Source organism: Aegilops tauschii, chromosome 5 (assembly GCF_002575655.3).
Source record: "Aegilops tauschii subsp. strangulata cultivar AL8/78 chromosome 5, Aet v6.0, whole genome shotgun sequence".
NCBI lineage: Eukaryota > Viridiplantae > Streptophyta > Magnoliopsida > Poales > Poaceae > Aegilops > Aegilops tauschii.
In genome coordinates this window covers 410,643,377-410,650,511 of record NC_053039.3, presented here as the reverse complement: position 1 = coordinate 410,650,511, position 7,135 = coordinate 410,643,377, and the positions used below count along the sequence as shown (strand labels likewise).

The following is a 7,135-nucleotide window of genomic DNA, read 5'->3' as shown; positions in this document are numbered from 1 at the left end:
CTCCGCCTATGTCATCTTGAATGCATAGCTGGTCCCAAGCCCAGAACAAGGAGGAGGGAGTACTCATGATTGTTTTCTATAGCACCTAGAAGAATGAGCTGCGCCCCTGGCTATCCCTAAAGCTTTTGTCATTTGTTTCTTGTTTGTCTTAACTGAGAAAGTCATTTTCATGCCAACTATTTGTTTGTCCATGCTAAATAAGAATTCTTCCAAAATAGTTCTTGCATAAGCTCTCAGCTGATCAATGGCTGGGAGTTCTGTTTGGCATTTTCTGAGCAAGTCATAAATTTATGTCACCCAAATCTATGCCCCAGCCTGCTTTATTATGTCACAACCATTTCAATGGGCTAACAAACCTTATGTCTTTTTAAATGGAATAAGAAATGTCTACTACTTCAGTTACATACTCATATATCAAGCTTTCAAAGTATATCTATTTTTCAGGTCTGACGGATTCAAGCAACTGAGAGCATATTATTCTTTTAAGTTAAAGTTAAATAGCTTACAGTTAGATAGTAACTCGTGAAAACAGAGTAACCACAGTTTTTCTATTGATCAGGCCCTGAAGGCGTACAGAAGAAAGGGTGAGACTCCTACAAAGCAGCAAGCAAAACACGCAGATTCAGAGCAGCCGAGGAAGGGCTAGATTCACACACAGATAATTAGTAAACATCGAGATTGCATCAGATTAGAGACAGCGTGCCCTTGCATCCCTTAACATAGTGCCTAGCACTGAGACATTCCATTCACGTTGAGAATGCGATATCTAGCTCATTTTCTCCATAGCCAAGCTCCCAGTTCCTAGTTTTGCCTCCTGATCACACCCCTTCAGGTTGTTACACAGAGACACACGTTCATAGAACTTCCAAATTAGAAGCGGAACTCTATTTCGAAGAAAGGGAGTTGGGAGTGTCACATTTGAACAAAATGTAATCATTCAGAACAAACCATAGAGCGAAGGAAGAACATAGATCGAAAGAGAAATTCAACTGGGCAGCAACTACTGCTTAACAACGTAAGCGGCAAATAAGTGATGTAAATAGACGGAATTCAAGATAAAGCATCCTGCTGCAACATAGTGTAACAACGTAAGCGGGATAATTAAAGGAACATGCTGACAGCACCATATTGTTGTATCTCTAATCATGCTTGATCTCTTCATAATGATATCATTAGCACGTCCAAGACAAATCCGCTCCCTCAAGCCACTTGCACATTCCTCCTCTAGCCGCCGCTGCTGGCCCTTCCCCCCGCACGCTGTTATTGGACGGCGCGTATGAGGCAGGATGCTAGTATGAAAAGTGAGTAGAGATACAGAGCTACTGGATCCAAATCAAGTGCTTGATAACGAACGATCAACCATAACCCCCAATCTTGGTGCCGAGAACATGTTCTTGCCCTTTCACTTCTAGTCTATCCCTGGCTACTATATATGTCTTGACCTCACATTCTCACACAGACCCATCATCTTTTGTCAATTAATTAGTGGCACGCACACTTCAGCCTCAGCCACGCCATCGGGTATATATTGTCAAATGATGCTGTACCTTAGCTCTGGAAGTTCTGGCCCTGAATATTTCCTTGCTATGCCATCGTGTTTGCAGGGCGATACGTTTCCTATAGCCAAATAAGCAGCCGATCCATCTGTAAGACAAAATAGTTATGGTTAGTACAGGGAACAACAGAACAGGATCAGGCATTTTGTCGGCATACACCTAGGACTTGAAAAAACAATGCGTTTCGGGTAAGAAGAAGATACTTCAGCTGAGCACACGTAGTTTCTGCATAGCGTAGCGTTGCAATTCCTTACTAGTTTGGACAAATCTACACTACTATTAAACAAGAGAACATGTTCACAGGGCGAACGAAAACTCTGCCGTTCCCACGCCCGCACGAGGGAAACAATCGCGCCCTTGATTCCGCTGGCAGCTCCCTAATTTTCAGGCCGATTCCAACTGAATCGTGCCTCCCCGATCCTTCTTTCTCTCCCCAGATCGAGGAAAACAGCGCCGCCTCCTCCCTTCTCCCACAATGATGCAACCCCAATCCTCAGCCGAACTGCCCCGCGACAACCTCCCGGGCACTCTCCCCGCGACAACCTCCAGAGCGGCCCGGAGCGGCGTGCACTGGAAGCCGGAGACGGTAAGGAGTGCGGCCACCGCCGGGAGACAAGGGGAGGCGTGGTCGAGCTCTTTTGGGTCGGCCATGGAGGCCGCGCGCAAGCCCGCGGCGCGGCGGCGCCCGCTCCCCCTCGCCTCTCCGGCCGCACCGGTCTCCTCCCAAAGGACGAAGCGGGCGCATGTGTGGCGGCCGCCGGCGAACGAGGCCACGCGTGAGCCCGCGGCGCGGCGGCGCGGATCCCTCTTCCCCCTGCCGGTTTGAAATCCGCACCGTCGCCGGCAAGGTAACTGCTCTCCTCCGGTTAGGCCCTGGCCTGGGCATGTGCAGCCGGTGCGAGCAATCACCGAGCCATCAGTGATTTGTTGATCCTCCTCTATAAGCGGAGCAGGTTGCTTTGCTTTGTATCCGATCTAATTTGTGCTTTACTTCTTTTTGGGCTGTACTGATTCTCCATATGCTCCACTTGAGAGAGCAAGAGAAGGTTACTCTACTCCATTATCTACTAATTCCGGCAATCAAGGTCAATACATGTTACATCAATCAGGGTCAGTAATCAGTACTACTAATTTCAGAGAAGACCTGTATAGCAGTACTACTCCATCGGCAAGCGTTCGGTGCTAGATTTCTTTCACGCCTATGTGGTGTTGTGCCATGGTCGCTCTCCCTCCTCCAGGTTTGATTTTTCAAGTTTCATGCCTTTGTGTTTTAAGATGTCATCCCAAAAGTATTTGTAACATGAAAAACCAAAGAAAGAGAAGATTAACACGTGAGTTTATAAATTCTCAAAAGGAAGTCATTGAAGAAAATTTAGGACAAATATAGGCACTTGAACCGGCAAAGGGCCTCACTTTGTTATCTTGCACAGGGACTCAGCCAAGTCCGGCCTGGCCATGCCTCCGTCCTCCCGCCTTGCCGGCTGCGTGTGTGTGCTGTATGTGCTTGACGCTGCATGCTTGTTGGCTTGTCACTGGGTGCTTGTCGCTGCTGGCCTGCTGCAGCTGCTGCTGCTTTGCTGTATATATTTGTATAATGCTTGCATCTTGTATGCAGCTATGCTTTGTTTTATACTGACATTGTTGTTGCTGCTGCTGACCTGTTGATGTTGTTGCTTACTGCTGCTGTCCTCCTGATGTTGTTGCTGTGCTGGCCAAGGAGTGAGTCCAGAGATACACAACATTCAATTATGAGGATCTAGGAAATTAATGGTCATTCAGTCATTGATGATATAAAAAGAGGCATGAAGGCAATGAAAGGGGCAGTATTTTGATCTCATGTCATCTCGCACATAGATTATTTGTTCTTCTTTACGTACCATTTTATTAATTATTTATATATACCCACCATACCGCCGTATTATTGTTTCTTGAAATTACCGTATCCCCATTTCCTTATCGCCGTATCCGTAACGCCGGTGCTTCATAGCTATGAAGCATGAGTCTACAATGATCTATTTTCATGTTCTATCAAGAAGTTCTGTTTGCAATTTTCTTATATAAGTTTCATTTATGACAATAATGATCGATCCATGTTCATAGCTATGTACGTGTTTCACTGGTATTACCATTGTTCATAGTGTAAGCATATTAAACAGTTATATGCTTATTGCACTATAAAGTGTAAACTATTTATTATGTTCCATCATTTGACAGAGCAATGCTAAAGTTCTAAAGTATCAAGTGATTGAATACACTGAAAATGATTACATATGCAAGCTTTGCAAAGTAGAGAACCTCTTTTTTAGCCTCCACCAATTTATTGTTGTCCTTGTGTTGCTTGGATAAAATGAAATGCATACTATACTTGCCCTAAATGCTGTGTTTGGGAGATCGAGCATGGCTTACGTATGCCTTTGCCACAAAATTCTGTTCTTGGGGCTAAAGATCTGCCAAGGGCCATGCTTAGCGATCATATAGAAGAACAACTCTTTAAACGGCTCAATGAAGAGAGACACGAACGGGCTATTCATGATGGGAAAAGTTTTGATGAGGTTAGTGCTGCCTCATCAATTTACAGAATCTTACGTTTATGGATCCTATGTTTTCTTTTTCTTGTTTATATCTTGGTTTCCTTTCCTGAATATGAAATATGTGGTTTGTGTACTTCTTATAAACAGAGATGTGTTGCTCCTTCTGCATACTTTTATTCCTTTTTTTTCAGAATTTGACTGTATTTAAGTGTTTTTTTGCTAGATCCTTGTTTCATGCACGTGCACTTTTTTTGGGGAATCGGGAGCTTTTCCGGACTGAATAAGTAGAGTTATAGTCAAGCTGAAGGCTGAAAACGAAGCCATAGTTCATATTTATCCAAGCACACCTTTGCCGCTCAGGCGAATCGTTTTTTGCACACAGGTGAGCAGCAACATTAGCTGGTCTGTGCACAAGCCTAAATTGAAAACTAGAATAAACTCTACTTAGTTGGTTCACTTCCTTCAGGATGGGGGCAATCACTGATCTGTCTTGAGCATCACTGGACCAAAATATATGTACCACCTAGCAACAGATTGCTGGTACAAATATATGTACATACATTTGGGTGTATAGCTGGTTGATGTATTGTTTTAATGAGGGTTTGGTTTACGAGTGTGTGCAGTCTGTATAAGACTAGGAGTATTGGATGGTTTTGAGTCGGCACTCGGCAGTATGTATTTTGAATGAAGTTTGGTATGTATAGGGGTGATAGATTGGATAGGAACTTCTGCTCTAATTACTATGGTTGTGGTGAAATCATGTTTTGCTTGAATTATACTCCCTCCGTTCCTAAATATAAGTCTTTCTAGGGATTCCAAGAAGGGACTACATATGAAGAAAAATGAGTGAATTTACACTCTAAAACATGTCTACATACATCCGTATGTAGTTTATAGTAGAATCTCTAAAAAAACTTATATTTAGGAACGGAGGGAGTATATTTGGAACTGATCTTAATTTACTAGATAAATCAATTCCGAAATCCAATAAACTTCTATAATTTCTATAATTTCCAAGAATAGGAGTATTGCTGGTTAATCAATTGATTTACATTAATATCTTAAAAGGGGACCGCACGCATGTCCTGATGCTAAATCTTTTTAGAAAGGAAGGGTTTATGTAATTTTGGTAGGATAAAAAATGTAACCTTAGTATTACCTAGAGCTAGGATATTTGAGTAGATTATTTTAATTTTTGTGCTCATATGTGAGATCATGATAAAATTTGGAATATCATGTTGCTATAACGGAATCAGTCGGGATCGTGAAGTCTGCACCAGAATGTTGACCACTTTTTTGTTTTTTAAGTTAAGGAATTTACAACAAGTCTCTTGCAAAAATAACTATCCTATCCCTTTCTACAATCTCTCTATATCTTTGTTAGATAAGGTAAGTATTGCATAATAGTTCGGTTTTCCGTGATTTTTTTCATTCCTCTGTGTAATAGCCTAATATGGGTTCACAATCAATAACATGCTCACCATCGAGAGTAACGATCAGTCGATATGTACTCCTAATTCTCTCTCTTATAAACGTGAAGTCCAAATGCCTACTGGCTGCTTTCAGGTGACTGGAATTTTGAGCCTTCAGCTTGTCGATATGTGCTTGAGAAGTAGGTAAGATGTAGCTAAGGCTGAGATGGAGGCGACACTGCCTGCCGCAACGATTCCAAGATGCTGAGCTAGGACCTGGACGGAGGCGGGGACGACACTACTTGTGGTGGCGTCTCCAAGATGAAGATCTAGGACCTGGATGGAGGCAGGGACGACGCAACTTGTCCCAGCGTCGTCAGCGGAGGACATGCAGCGGGTTGTGGGGTTTGGGTGGAGGTGGGTTAGAGGGATGACCGGTGGCAGCAACGGCAACTCGGGCAGACCAGGGCGGCGAGGCTGCAGTGCGGGCGTTCGTGTGCCAGGAAGAAGGTTACAGTCCGTTGGATGCATAATATGGGAGGGCGGAGGGAAAACTAACTGAAGAAAAAATCTTTTCGAGCCTGAAATAGTCGCTCTCAATTGTAACCATAGAAGCTTGGCACGTTTTGAAGAACCAGAGTTGCCTGTGTGTTCTAGAGTTTTTTCTTGCAACTTTAAGTCCTTTGTTTGCTCTATCTTGAAGACCTTTGTTCTACACGTCTTACTATGGGTTTTGAAGAAATAGAGTTGTGTGATCTGACATGGTGAAAGAGAAGGTGCTCGTGATGAGATAGAATTGCACTATCTGTCTTTTATCGGGGTCCATAGAGCTAAATCCAAGCCATATATATCTCAGTAGCAATTCAGGTTCAAATACAACACCTTCTCTTCTATCTGTAATTAGCAACGTGGATTAACTATGTGTATCGTTACATTGTCTGAATCATCGCATTGTTATGACTAACTTTCTCAACACGTGCATTGCACGTGCACATCTACTAGTCTGTACAAACCCTAGTATATATTGTGTAAAAGAATCGTTCAGTCCTTTCGCCTGTACACAAAAGATATACAGTCCAACAGAACACTAGGGCCAGTGATATCCATCTCCTCTCCGAACAGCCACTGGTCCCGTCCCTCGATCTCTGAACTCACAACGGCAGAGGAACGGAAGGCCCCCGCCAGGTGGGTTCTTGGCTGGATCTGCACACGGGATTGGAACTAACAGTAAGGTAATTTTCGACTCCAGCCCTACAGATGAACGCCGCGGGGAGAAATCTTCGGGTGGGGATTTTAGCGACGGGCATGGCGGCTTACCGTCGATCTGGATTTCGCAAGGCCGCCGCTCCATGGACGTCCGACCGTCGACACCTCTCTGTCTGCCGCTGAAAACCCGCAACGCGAGGCGCGTACCCCTCGAGCTTGCAGTTCAGTTTCGCTTTAACGCAGAGGAGACGAGGCGGCGAGGGGACGGGAGGCGCGTCGGCGGCCGCCTGCTGCCGGAGGAAAAGCAGAGCAGCACTCCGCGGTGCTACTAGATGGAGCGCGGGTTTGTTTTGTTTCACTTGCCTTTTTCTGGAGCAAAAATGCCAAACTAGGGATAGAATCGGCAGATGAAACCTACGGGCCTTCCCCC

At 44.4% G+C, this 7,135-nt stretch overlaps 1 long non-coding RNA gene across 1 annotated transcript; it reads left to right on the top strand.

The window, feature by feature from the left end:
* The first annotated feature begins 3,372 nt into the window (after nucleotides 1-3,372).
* On the top strand, nucleotides 3,373-6,269 carry LOC141023469 (uncharacterized). The gene is made up of 2 exons (XR_012185060.1): nucleotides 3,373-4,108; nucleotides 5,654-6,269. It is a non-coding gene; the product is annotated as an uncharacterized lncRNA (long non-coding RNA).
* Nucleotides 6,270-7,135: the final 866 nt, after the last annotated feature.